Source organism: Syzygium oleosum, unplaced genomic scaffold, assembly GCF_021117445.2.
Source record: "Syzygium oleosum isolate NSW1041296 unplaced genomic scaffold, Sole_v2.1 Sole_v2.03, whole genome shotgun sequence".
Lineage (NCBI taxonomy): Eukaryota > Viridiplantae > Streptophyta > Magnoliopsida > Myrtales > Myrtaceae > Syzygium > Syzygium oleosum.
The window spans coordinates 2,195,506-2,210,622 of NW_026607487.1; the positions used below are offsets into that span (position 1 = coordinate 2,195,506).

Sequence of the window (15,117 nt, forward strand, 5' to 3'; positions counted from 1 at the left end):
AAGACGGAACTTAAGCTCTCATTGGCAATGAATTTTTCCCATATGCACATCAGAATTGTTAATTGGATCACTAAGTAATGATGTCTAGTCTTTATATGCAAAAGCTATTTACATAAGAAAAACCGCCGCCGACAGCAATAGCTCCGGCAGTTCATGAATTGATTGTCAAGCTAGTCAATCTCCACTCTGCATTTTGTTCTATTCTGAACATTCTTTTTGGTCGTCTTAGCATTATCCATGCGCAAAATCTGCAAAAACTGTTGATGGTCAAACAAATTGCACAAAAGTTAAAAAGAATATCATACTTTTCACTTCAGCTTTTCTATAGGAGAGTTAAGGAAACTAATGGGTACTATTCACTTACTATAGAAGACTTCCATTCGATCTTGTCATTACCATCCGCAGTAGCTTGCTGAGATTGGTCCCGTATATGATGAAATATGTGCACAAGAACAGCAGCATCAAGAGCGGCATATTCCAGCTGCAAACATTGCAATTGGTCAGGTTAAATCAAAGGACTTCTGCCCTAATCATATTTCAGGAAACATCAATGGTTACTTTTCTCTGCACTGTGTTTGCTCCTTAATATACGTTTATGGTTCTTTCCCTATCTTGGGGTTGAAAGTGGGGATGGTGTTTGTAAAAAAATAAGGAATATTCTACTTTTCTTGCATGTATTTTCACACTTTTTCCAATCAAGTCCTCGTACTTTTATTTGTTGAATTAAGTCCTACTTTCACAAATTTTGGAATCAAAGCCCTCTGACATCAAATCCGATTAGTCTAGCTGACGTGACTGTTGAACGACGTTGTGCTATAACGGGGATAAAAGTTTTCTGTCGATGTGGTGTCCACATTGACTAACTTTAATCCACATCATACTTAGACATTGTGTACGGTGTCTAATTCTCTTCACACATGTCAAATTGGGAATCAGCATATTAACATCATACTTTGGCGTATCCGCTGCTCACGTTTGCTAAAATTTGGTGTCAGAGGGGCTTGATTAAAAAATTAAAAGTAGGACTCGATAAGATAAATTAAAAATACAAGAACTTGTTTACATAAAGCACGAAAGTACAGAGACGAAAAAATAAATTTTTCCTAAAATGTATCAGCAGTTACGTTCTTTTAAATAGACACCACAAGAATATTTGTTGCACTAAAGATCTCGAGAAATCGCTTAAGCAAATGCCAAAAATAATGTCTGCTGACCCTACACTCTTGATATTTCAGAGCATTAAGATTTACACGGAAGTGTCCGCAGATTGACATCATTCTTACAGATGCATTCCGCACAATAGTATGCTCTCCCAACCATTTGAGTTCTGACATTAAATTGTGTGATTCTTCCTGTAATTTCCATTCTGAGGCAATAATATAAAAAAAACGAAAAGAAAATGTAAAATAACCTGATTTTGACTCAAAGGTCGTTGCTCCCAGTCGCTATTCCTTCTTGTCTTGTTCAAACCGGCACCAAGTATTTCCTAGTTACAGCCAAGAAATAAAGGTAAAGCTAATTAATTCAGAGCTAAAGGTGATCTCAAAGGCATGCATCAGGATCCCAACATGAGTTCTGAGCATGAAGAAATCATGTTCCTCCCTTTTCACCGCTGTCGGTAAGCAAGACAGCAATACTAGATATGAGACGCAAGTCCATTTTACCTCAGCAAGCCCCGAGAGACCACCACTGGATTCTTTAAATACATTCTGAATGTCCAACAGCATTTCAAAATGGTTAAAACACCCCAGTGTTTCATAGGAGCTGGTGAGTTGCTTCATATCACATTGAAAATTGTAGCCTGCATAGAGCAGGAACATCAGGAAATTCTGTGGAAAGCTATTCACTTCAGCAAAACAAGCACACTGAAACAACCAATGCCAGTCACCCTTAGTCATATTGGTACCAAACATGCACAAATAATTATTCCTTGTTCAAACTCTTGCTGCCCCGATGTATGTCTGGCACCAGAAATTCCAAATTCTTATGTCAGTACAATGATTTTTCTTTCCCTAGATTAGTAGACACAAATTCGTGATACCAAATAAAGGCTGATGTTTGGACCAAGAAGCAAAGGAGAGAATACAATTACGCTAAATAATTTCTCATACCAAGCTTTAGAATACTTGGAGACTGTAAAATACGACTCAGGCAGTTATCCAGAATATGTGGCATATCCCCTGACAATTTTATGAGATCAAAGATGAAAACCCTTCTGCTGGAAGCAATCTGCATGATGGACACCTGAAAATCAAAATAAACATCAGACTTAATTGATTTCTGACATTAATGGATGACCTTTTTAGATATTTGTGCCGACAGGTCAGAGTGGAACCAGCCAATCGCAAAGGTGACAACAAGTCATGACCACTGATACAAAGTCGTCAACCTGAGACTTGACGGTGCCTTGATCTTCTCCACCAAATTGCAGCTACAACTTGCTCAACCAAAACCTCTGAATCACCTCAGCAGAGCAAGCAGCTGCTGTAATTTGGCTTAAAAGACCAAGTCACTGCTTAGAGCCAAATTACAAACGACGTGGTCCAATCATAGATAGAGAGAGACAGAGAGACAGGGACAGGGAGAAAGAGAGAGACAGAGCTAAGTCAACAGCAGTAGGGACATTGATTGGTGAGACTAGCCATGCCAATGGCAACCACATATAAGATGGTGAGAAGTGGTGACAAAACCATCTTCTTCTTGTATTGCCACCTCCTCTCTGTAGTCCTATACGATCTACATCTGCCTTTATCTGATTTGATCTAATCTGATAGTGGTCACCAAATGTCAAATCAAATATAGATACTGTCTACCATTTTACATGGATCTTCCACATGCAACCTTCAAAAAGGTCCTACTTCTGGCCAAGCATATCCCTCATCAAATTTCCCAAAAGGATGCGCACTATATAACAAGTAAAGCACATCTGAAATCATCTTAAAACTTTTGTTCTCAGCATGCCATTGTTAAATATCATGCTTCATAGTTGTTTTCATGGCCGTTGAAATATACAAAAGATAGTGGCGATCGCCAAAAGCTTGATGATAACTCTTGATCGTTAAATCATTTAATTTCTTTTATGGCAACAATGAATTTGTTTGGAACAAGAAGGCACAAAGAAAAATTTCAGCGAGTATCTAACACCTCCAAGAGATTATGCATAGAAAGATGAGGTCAAACAGGACCTAGCAATTACCTTGTTAGGCTTGCTGCCCTTTACATAATTGGGTTTCCATTCACAGTCCACACCAACAACTTTAGATTCTTCAATATAGCATGTTGCTGTATGCAAACTATCCACTCGATCAACCAAAAAAACATCTTCAACACCCGGTTCTTTGAGGCACAAATAGTGCTTATGATGCACAAGAGTTGCATCAAATTCTAAACAAGCCAACGGTTATAAATTAGAATTTTAGAAAAAAAGAAAGCAACATTACTACGATACTCCATAACATGAGATCACCAAGGACTAAATATCTAGGCATAGCGTACTTACACCATACTGATGATAGTGCAACGGAATACAGGTTTATCGGAGAAGTTCAATACCCAACACATACGAAGGTCCACCAAAAACTTTTCAAGGTCAACATAACATGGCAAGCAATTGATTCTAGATCATCAGGCACAAGCAGAACTATTCTTTTCCTCAATCATGGAGAACTAGAGACCTAATTGCAGATGCAACTGTCAGTTTCAAGATATCAAATAATTAAGCAAATTTTCGATACATAATGACTTCAGCACTTCCCCAGATACAACTCAAACCAAGATTTACAAGTTATAGTAATTAGAGAACGTCAACATCCATTCGGTAAACCGAATAACAATATACTGGCCATAAGAATCCCAATCAGTTTGCCACATTCTCTGACAAAATCCAAGTAATATACTGATAAATATATGCACATGAGAAGGCACATTCAAACAAAGATAGCCATCTACGCTGACCAACGCAATTGCCCTATACTTAACTCACTATACAAGCATGCCAACACCTCGTCAACTGTACCAATAGAATCTTATGTGTACCTTATGCAAACAAAGCAGGAAGAATCCTCGTCTAAGGTTCCCAGTAACCTACTTGAGGCGTCTAGTTGGATTCTAGTAGCACAATAGAGGTTCCAATCACAGCAGTGACCGACAAAAAGTTAACTGTTTCAACAAAACTAGTGCAACAACATAGTTTTCTAAACTTATAGGTTGGAGAAGAGAAGTTACAGCAATATGTTATCCTAATATATTGGCGAACAAAATGGAAGTTGGCACACCTTTGGGTTTTGGAAAACCTTGAAGAGAGTATCGATCACACAATTCATCAACTTTTTCCGAGTAACCAGCTTCCATTGCCAAATAGACCTTTAAAGTGGAAGATTAAAATCTTAATAGAATGAACAAAAGCACACAAAGTCTCCCTTCTTTATATGTCTAGAAGAACGGCAACTACAAGCTGGTAATTTGTTATTCCGAACTTAAACACCACCTTTGAGAAAAAAGCAAAGGAAAGGAGGAAAATAACAACAGTAAAAGGACAAATGTTCATCACAAAGGAGGAGGTGGCACCACAGGAATTTCTTGCTCAAGCCACAAGGTGTCATTTATGTACACAGCTCAAATGCTCTAGTTACATCAGAAGACATACTTATGACTATAAACTTAATCACATTTCTCTATAAAAGAACCAAGAACCATTAAACATTGCACCGAAGTCCAATAGCAGGAGATAAAACGTGTGATTACTGAAAAGGTTCTGCCAAAACCCCTTCCTGAGAATAACAGGACTGATAAAACTATTTGAGGAACCCCTGTAGAAGGCCAAACGGTCAACCTCAAAAGATTGATACAAATCTACTAAGGTTGCAACTTAAAAGCATGCAAATTCAAGTTCATCTAAAGAAAGATGCCACGGTTGGAACAAAGCATTTTAGACTAATACCAGGTATTCGATGAGCTGTTTGTCGTCCTTTGCCTTTGACTCAGCAACATCCCAGCATCCTTTTTCTGCTATCTGCTTCATTGAACTACAAAAGAATAAATTAGTCTTGCTGTTCTCGATACAATGGTGCATTAATTCCGTGCACTATCAGCAACATAATAAATAAATCTTTAGCAAAAGTTACTTCCAAACAATTTTAACAGCGAAGAAGTACCTTTCTTTACATTGATGATATACATCACCAAATTCTTGCCAGAGATTGTTTTTCTTTATTGTCACATAAGCATACTTCAGCATTTTCCTGTCAAAATATTCCTGGACAAGTACACATAACATTAGCTTGCCCATAAATGTGGCCCACTTCTCTGCAGCCTGAATTCTTTCTTTTCCATCATAGCAAGAAGGAAGGATTTCCCAGATTGGCGAATAGAAAAGTGCTCCAACATAGTGACTGCTGTCATATAGGACTGGGACTCTATCAACTTGAAAATATATTGCTCAAGAAATGTTAGTGCAGTCACTGGTCTAAAGTTAATGTTTGTAGCTTTAAGTTGGCATATGACATTCTCGAGGTTTGTCAGTCTCACGTCAAACACTTCTACTACCTTCAAAAGTATCCTCTCATCATGATTTACATATCCCTGAACCATATCAACAAATAAATGTGCAGCTAAGTCCTTTCCTTGCAAGGAGTCCGCAAGGTTAGCTTTCAGAAAACGACGGAGAGAAGATATTATCAAGTGACTGAATCCCTCACAGTGAATGTCAAATACGGGTAGTGCATAGAGACAGTGTATGACAAAAGTAGCGGGGCCAGGTCGGGGCCCATTATTTAATACTTGATGAACTTGATGTTGAAGTACCCCAAACTTTCTAGTTGCCTTCAAGGTACCTAAACATTGAAACAAAAGGCAATATGTCTAAGAAAGGAAGTCCAGATAGCCATAAACCAAGTGGATTCCAAGCATCTATGAAAAGACTTGAAGGATAGCAACATCCAGTAAATGACCAATTATTCCTCATCAAAAAGTGTAATGTTCTGTGCAGTGTGACAGCAGTCGTAAATACTGAGACGCACCATGTACTGCATGTGTGTTCTCTAATTGTTGAGATCTGAGGACTAATGTCTTACATGGCTCAAAGCTTCAGTTTGTTCTTAAAACAAAAGTAGCATCTAAAGAAGAGCCTCATCTTTGGAAGAGAAGTTAAAGAGAAAGTTGACGTATAACCAGAAGATGCAGGCAAGTCGATCATCCAATGCATGTAGCAGTCATTTCCTCACATATACTCATATGATGTGAACCATTAAGGGAAGCTGGAAAGTAAATGTGGCAAGAAACTTTTGAAGGGGAAAGCATTGTTATACCAGAAGCATAACATTCTTTGATGAGGTACAAGAATACAATTGGCGAAATGTGGGACAAATCAGACAGAGAGTGAAGACATAGGGTCCACGATTCACGAGTTTCCTCTTCCGGCTGTTGGACAATTTTATCGTCCCATCCCATGGAAGTAGAACTGTCCCACAAAGAATAAAAACATTAGTTTAGAGATGACAAGCATCATAAAGAATCCTGTTTATCATCCATACAGAATGACAAAGCAGCCAGAACCAAAAATGACATGCTCCAAGTACTCTCAGAAAGATTCAACCAAAAAAGTTGCTCCCAATTCTCCAAAACAAGAAACTTCGTCTAAAGGTTCATTTCTAAGCACCAAGACCAAAGAGCCAGAATTCAACCAAGTTAAAGAGAGAGAAAAGCGAAGAACCCAATTTAGCAATTGGATTGGATGTCCTCTGCGATTGAACCAAGGTGGGGAAGTGCAAGCAGGCTTTGAGGAACTTAGGCAGAACTAGGAGAAAAAGCTGTAAAACATGTCCAAGCTCAGCACATGTCAGAAATTACTTCTACATTTTTATTTTTGCTTAATATAAATCTTGCAGCTCACCCACTTTAACTTTTTATAAATCCGAAACTCATGAAACTTTCACAGAACTCAAATGTCGACATGTAGATTCACATACAACTTTTTCATAATTCTATGAAATTTGAATAGTATTTCGCATTTTGGCGGGAAACCAAAAAAGTATTTTTTTTTCTTTTAATTAGGTACAAACAAACATGCCCTTAAGAAGCCCGATTGAAGTTGTCATACTCATGCCATCATTTGGTTAAAACTAGCCAACCTATAGCGAGAACCGTGGAAAAAAAAAATCAGATGACCTCATGTGCTTGGGATCGCTGCACCAGATGACATGAAGAATAATCGACGGGAGTACACGAGCACAACAAATGTAACCCAATACCTTAAAACCGTAACGCTTCACAGTTCTCCTACACATAGTATGCAAAATGACCCTCTAAAAGTGCCCGGCTGCCAGCTAAAGAGGCACCCAGTTCGCAAGCTAAACTCAGTCATCCTAAAGTGCTCAATAACAGTAAGTTAATTGAACTGGGAAGTACAGCATAATCAACAAACTCAAACCAAACAGCCGCCACCATTCGCGCGCCACCCACTTTAAAAAGCCACACCCCACGAGAGCAAAAAAACACTCCAATCTCATCCCACCGCCTCAACATTCCCCGTAACTCCAATTCGGGCAAATCAGATCATACCCACTTTCCCCCACTATCCACCCAACGAACCCTTTCGATCATCGACGGAAAATAAACCTGAGAAACTGCGACGACCGAGTACAAGTCCAGGCGAACTCAACTCCGCAGCCTAAAAACGCAACCGAGCAACGAATTGCCCGTTCGACCAGTGTAGCAGCAAGAGGGACAAACGAGCAAACGATGCAGCGACCCGACGGACGAACAAGCGAGCCGTTACAGGAGGGAATGCGGATCGCCAGAGCCGGAAATTGGAGAGCGAGGGTCGTGATCGGCGAACTCCGAGTCGCCTTTGGGCTTGGGCGGAAGCGGAGACGGGGGGGAGGAAGAAACCCTAATCAACACTTTTGCATTAATCGAGCCGGTCTATGTTCTAATGTGCGAAGTCGAGCCGTCATCTTCGTCGACGTTAACTGGCTGAGTTAAATTTTTTCGAGCTGGAGTTTCTGCGAATTGATCAGGTTCCAAAATTCCAGGTGCAAAAATGTAGCTTGAATTTCGCGTTACGGGAGAATAATGACCGGTCCGAGATCTCCTAGGTTTGGCGAGCTGATGACGTGGCATCTGATTGACTTCATAGATGAGAAAATCATCAAACAGCCCCAAATGGATTTGAAATTGACATGGGTGGGCTTAGGAGGTCTACACGAGAGGGCCTGACCCAACTGGACTATCTGCATATGCTATTAGTGGTTGAATAGTGCCTAAGCCGTAGGTGAGTTTGGGCCTTACCTTGATCATCGGCAACAGAAAGTCCCACAAAGCCCGAGCGCCAGACGTGTTAGAACGAGTCATGAGCCCATTTCTTAACACCGAGTTGTTATTTGGGTCGGTCGTATTCAGTAAATGGGTCATAAATAGATTTAAACATAATACATGTGTTAAATGGGTCATAAATGGATTTACAATTTACTTAAATTCAACCGACTTCCATGGCTCTCTCCTCATTCGCCTTTTGCATCTCTCCTCATTCGCCTTTTGCATTCACTCGATCTCGCGTTCGCTTACTCTGCACTCTCACCTTAGTTTGGATATGCGTTTTCCTATATGGGTCGGGTATGGACCAAGTCGAGTATGAATTACTATATTTGCATTGCATGGAAAATGGATCAAAACGGATTAAAATGGGTCTATTGGGTTCAAACAATTTTCGAACTGATCCACTCGTTTGATGGATCTATCGAGCGCTTCCACCTGAATCGAACAAAATATCGCATGATCTGTGCACTGGACAGAGGAAACTCATCTCAACCGCTGATCATATGGACCGCGCGAAAGAATCTGTTTAATTAATGATCAAGATGATATTATCTATAGGCCACGCAAAAAACATCTTCTCTAGACCCGTCCATCGATCGGGTTTCCCTATTTTCCATCTTTTTGGCACGTATGGGCGCGCAACCTGATATATTCAAAGCTTTACTTCAAGGGGTCAGGCAAGATTGGCTTAGTTGATCTCGAAACAATTTCTTATTTTAGCTTGACTTTGTTTTTAGGTCAGAATAGCTTCTCTTCTTGGGTTTGGAAGGCCCTACCGATTCAAACTTCCACGTTTGAAGGGACGACGCAAGCGCCGCAGTAGCAGTTCAGGTCAATCTGTAAATTCTGCAGATCTTTCCTCCTGTCTTCTTGGTCTCCTGAAGCTTTTCTTGCTTGCTTCACTACGTGAAGGAAGTTCAGAGGAAGGCCGACACGAACCAAGACCAAATCATATGTGAGTCGCGTATGGTTTCTGCATGCTCTTATGCGCATTGGTTCCGACATATAAATCTGGAAATTTGACGCAAACATTTATGGTTGCCTTCTTTTATATTGACCAAAGTTATTTGATCATTTACCGATAAAAGAGAAGGTTATTTTGATTTGGGTTTTCAGTTGGACTAATTGGAGTAGGGAATTTTATTCAAAGTGAGGGCACATGGTACTCAAAAACACATCGGATCATGCTTATACTACTATGAATAACGCTCTCATATGTGTATTATATCGTTTATATATGATTGCACACGACTCTTTTATGTGCCTAAATGAGTGTCTCTTTCTTTTTATGAGACTGTTATCATGACTTATAAACTTCTCGCATGCTTGTTGGCTATTGCAATGTTGTGATGAGGCTTGTTTTAGTAACTCATTATACTTAATAGATTACACTAGCTAGATGTGATGTAATGTACCCCGATGGAGTCTAAAATAACATACAAATGCCGTGCGGTCTTATAAGTTATGATAGGCATTTACTGACGACATGCGTGTCATAAAATTGATATTGGCAAGATAAGCAAGTTATTTTTATTGTGAAATATTTAAATGAATAATTAATGTGAAAAGAAATTACTGGTAAACTATGCCAAAGAAATTGTGTACGTGGAAATGTATCGATATATCAAGATCTGAACATTCCTTTAGGAAGGTTGTCATAGGATAAAAAAAATTAAATTTTAATATTGAAACACGTAAAAAGATGAAATAGAATCATTAATATACGCATTTGCCCATGAGTGCAATATTTATCACATAAGAATTTGAGGATCTTTGAGCATGAAGGAAAAAAGATTTGAAATCTCTAAAAGGTAAGAGGTCCTGCTGCATTTTTTGCGGTGAATTTCACTTCCAATCTTCATGCTCGAGATTCACGCACGAACATAATAGTGGCGCGCGCACAAGCAAAAACAAAATCACGAATTTTCACACGAGCTACTCAAGATTCGCACTTACCTCCCGCTGAATGTGGTAATAGATTGCAACGGGCGACGCTGAGTTACGCATCGAGGTTATCGACACTAGGGATCTGAGCCGGCATCGCAGGCAAGGCGTGCGTGGAAACAAGGAAAAACGCCGAGAGTCGCCCATCTCCAGGCTATGGAATCGCTCGGCGAACTTGACGCCGATGAGAGAGAGAGAGATCTGGCAAGATGAAGACGATGAGGAGAAGGAGGAAGAAGAAGTAGAAGAAGAAGAAGAACGGAGATAGGATGCGAGGAGCTCGAGAGTTTAGAAATGGTGAAAAAAATAAAAATAAAAATTAAAAATTAAAAATAAAAAGTGAAATGAAAATTTGTGCCTAAATGAAGAAGAGAGAGAGGGAGAGAGATTGACTGCATTAAAATCTGAGAGGAAGAGACAGCGATCATGCTGTTAAAAAAAAGGCTTTTTACTTTTTATTTTCGGTCCCTTTTTTTTTTCTCAGAGAAGCAAAGTGCCGTGTCCGACCGCCACGTGTCAATCTTGTGGGTTAAGCCTATTTGAATGGGGAGAAAAGTTGCTATTCCCTTTCCTTTTTGCTTGCTTGCCGGTGTCTTTCCAAAATCTAACGGGATTAATTTTTCGGTAGTTATTGTTACTTTGCGGCCAAAAAAATTTGTTGGGATATCGTGTTGAAATTGATAATCTTTCGTAAGAATGAGGTACCCAAATTGATTTTCCAGCTTTAGAAAATATTGAGTCCATATAAATTACCCACCTTGTCATAAAAAAAAATTAAGAAAATACAATGGGATTCAATAGCGTCAATCACAAAAGGAAAAATTGGGGACTTCATTGCAGTCCCGATTCTGAAATGCGACATCGTACAAACTTTCCTTGGCGATCAGAATTCCCAATGCCTTGATCAATTCACGCAGAGTCTTTATTAACCTTTTGGGGGGCCCGATTTTGAAGGTTATTAGAAATTTCCATACACACAACATCAATATATAGTCGGCAATATGACTATATGAGTGCGACCCCTATAAGAATTCAGGATAAAGAATGCTTACACAGATATGATACAAGCCTAGGAAAATGTACAAATGAGGAATACCTCATGACACCGCCAGAACTACTAGCTTTCTTCTGCCTTGATTCCTCATAGGAAGATTCGAATTTCATTTTTAGATCCTTTATTCTCAAAGGAACTCATGCTGAAACAGTCCATGATGCTTTGCCTCTGACAACCCAGGGACTAGCTTCGACAGTCTTCGCGGCTGCCTCCATAACATAGGCAGCATTCTCAGCCGGAACAAATCCGGGACCTTTAATTGGAGATAACAGCCTATGATGGGTAATGGAAATAGGTTTAGCTGATTTCGGAGGTAGTATTTCGGTCTGAAATCTCTCTATCGGTTGGTTCTGCGCCTTTAAGGGCTTTACTTCTGCAGGGTGTGAGAAGAAACTACCCAGTCTACTAGAACTGCGGAGGTAATCAATCGGATCACATCTACTTTGCAAATCATGGGTGCTATTACTGTAAGGAGAAGCTTTGACTTGATGAAATTTAGAACATGAGGTGGAGGACTCAGGACCATTTTACTTTGGCAATGAATCCAAACCCATCAGTCGAGCCACTACTCCAGGGGCTCTGTTATTCACATCCTTCATTGCTGGTCTCTGAAGCAGCACAGTTCCACTCACTACTTCCGCTTTTACTTGAACTAACTCCATTGTCATCAATAACATTCTACATTAAGGCAAGAAACAATGCAAGTCAGACAGATGGAACTCGTACACGACTAAAAAAGATTTTGACAACAGTAGGGTCAAAAGAGCTCCCACTATTTGAAACCTTGACTTCGCTAAGATCTCTGCATCATCCGTTCCATGCTTAACTCCATCTATAATCAGAAACAAAGCACGTTAATAGCACTATACGAGCCATCTCTACCAAAAAACTTTCATATGCTAGCAATGCGCAGGCTTGACTAATAAAATTGATAAAAAGACGATGCAAGTCGTACCAGGACCAGGTACATCAGGACCGTTTGAGAACAGCTTCTTCCTGGACTTGCTATTCCAGTCAAAAAACTGTAGGAAGCCTCCCTTTGACCGTCTTTTCTCCACCTCCATCTCTCAACTACAGGTATATAAAAAGAACAGAAAGAAATTCGCATACATAACGAGGAGATAGGAAGACCCAGAACAACCACATCCAGAGTAAATTGTAACTTCGACAAAAGCTCACATTGTGGAGCGGATGATGAAAATGCTAGACAAAATTACGAGAGTAACACATGAATAATGGAGACCCACTGTGAATAATCCTAATTTCAATAACCCTCCATTCCCATCTGCAAGCATTTCAGGACTCACTGCTCGGATAATTCTAATCTCACATTTGCCAAGAATCGACCCAACAACCAAAGCATCATCCTTAACTCACCGAAACACGGTTCACTCATAAAGCATCTCCCAAACTCCTAAAGCCCCATTGCCTGCAAGAACACGACCCCACTACCTCGCCTACTAAGTTCAAACTCTAAACTGAACTGGAGATTCGCACATCAACAGAACAGTAGCGCGCGCACGAGCAAAAAACAAAAATCACGGATTTTCTACCCGAACCCAAGATTCACACTCACCTCCCGCCGAATGCGGTACTGAGTTGCGCATCAAGTTAGCGACACTAGATCTGAGCCGGCATTGCCGGCGAGATGCGCGCGGAACAAGAAAACGCCGGGAGTCGCCATCCCAGGGTACAGAACTGCTCCGGCGAACTTGACGCCGATGAGAGAGAGAGAGAGAGAGAGAGAGAGAGAGAGAGATCTGGCGAGATGAAGAAGAAGAGGAAGAAGGAAGGAGAGAGAGAGAGAGAATGCGAGGAGTTCGAGTGTTTAAAAATGGTGAATTTGTGTCCAAAGGAAGGAAGGAAGAGAGGAGAGAGATTGACTGGTTTTTTTAGCATTAAAATCTGAGAGGAAGAGACACAGCCATCTTGCTGTTAAAAAAATATATTTTTTAATGATTTTCTGTTTTCTTTTTTTTTTTCGGGAGAGTCAGGGTTGCCGTGGTCCGATCGCCACGTGTCAGTCTTGTGGGCGAAGCTAGTTTAAATTGGAGAAAAAGTTGCTATATTCCTTTTTTTGCCTCTAGTTAGACTAGTTGGTGTCTTTGTTGTCCTGTTTAGAAAGTGTCAAGGAAAAGCTTCTCCTTTCCAAATCTAATGGAATTTAATTATCGGGTTATATTGTTCTTGCTTTTGCATGTTTTGGTAGGTTGCAAAATTAGGACAAGGCATGTTCTTTTCAGCTAAATAACGTCATCAAAATATCACATCGAATCCGATAATGTTTCGTGAAAATGGGGTACGCAAAATGGGTTTTCAATGTTGAGAAAAAAAAACTTGGGTAAGAATAAATTAAGATCCGATTCGACAGCGCCAATCGTAGTAAGTAAATGATAATGATTCTTTCCTCTTGTTGGGAAACGAATAGGAAAGACAATTTGTTTGACTTTAGTACGTATCTTCAAAAAAAAAATTATGGAATTGAAGACGTCAAGCATAATTCACGTGTTTCCTTTTTCTTGGTCTTACCTATCTCGACCATTACATGATGCTACATAGTCTTAGGTTTAGGGTCAAAACACTGCCACATGTTGAACAGAAGTGTAGCCAATTTGGGTCTTGGTAGTCAGGTGTGAGAGCAAGACAACGTGAAACTCAACATTAACCGAACTTGACATGGGATCGATAAGATACCTTATCTACTAAGGTTATCCTTTGTTTTTCCTGAATGTTGCATGCATATTGCAAATGACTTCTTTGCAGTCCCGATTCTGAAATGGAGGCATCGTACGAACTATCCTCAGTGACTCAATTACCTTTTAGGGGGCTCGATTTTGAAGGGGAAAGTATAAAAAAAAGTCCTAAACCTATTGCATTTGTGTCAATTCAGTTTTACATTATTCAATTGGATCAATTTAGTCCTAAACCGTTTCACATTTTGCCAATTGAGTCAATCTAGCCAATTTTGGCCAAAAATTGCCAACGTGGATGCCGGGTGTCCTATGAGGCACGGCTGATGCTAATGTAGATAATTTTTACAATTTTTTTTACAAACTGAATTTTTTTTTTTTTTCCTTTCATTTTAGCTAGCAAGGGTCACAGCCCTTGCCAAATCTTGGAGAGGGCCATACATGAGGCCATCGTGGCCTCGCCAAGTGCAGATGAGGGCGAGAGCGAGGTTGGAAGGCCATTGCCTAGGGCCTTCATGGCCCTTGCCCAAATCTGGCGAGGGCCTGGGCAAGGACTCTGACCCTCGCTGGCCAAAATGAAAGGAAAAAGAAAAGAAAGAAAAAAATAAAAAGAAAAGAACAAAAAAATTATAAAATACTATTAAAAAATTGACCAGATGGTTGGAGTTTACGTTGGCAATTTCCGGTAAAATTGGCCAGATGGACTCAATTGGCAAAATGTGAAAAGGTTTAGGATTAAATTGGATTAATTAAAAGGTTTATGGCTGAATTATCACAAATGCAATAGGTTCAGAACTTTTTTGGGTACTTTCCCCCAATTTTAAAGGTTCTTAGAAATTTCCATACCACAATATATAGTCGGCAATATGACTATATGAGTACAACCCCTACAAGATTTTAGGATGCATAATGCTTAAATAGATATAGTATAGGCCTAGGAAATGTACATACGAGGAATACCCCATAACAGATCGTCCGATTAAAACTGGTGTTTCCTATTGCATCAAAGTCACCAATAACTTGTTTTTTTTCTTTCTCTTGGGGGACCTCAGTCACCTTATCCAATTGGATCTCTCTTACAATGTGTAATCATGCGCAAGTACCACATAAAAGCAT

At 39.8% G+C, this 15,117-nt stretch overlaps 1 pseudogene; it reads right to left on the bottom strand.

Annotated features, from left to right (window-relative positions):
• LOC115694665 (uncharacterized) lies at positions 1 to 7,917 on the bottom strand (annotated as a pseudogene).
• Positions 7,918 to 15,117: the final 7,200 nt, after the last annotated feature.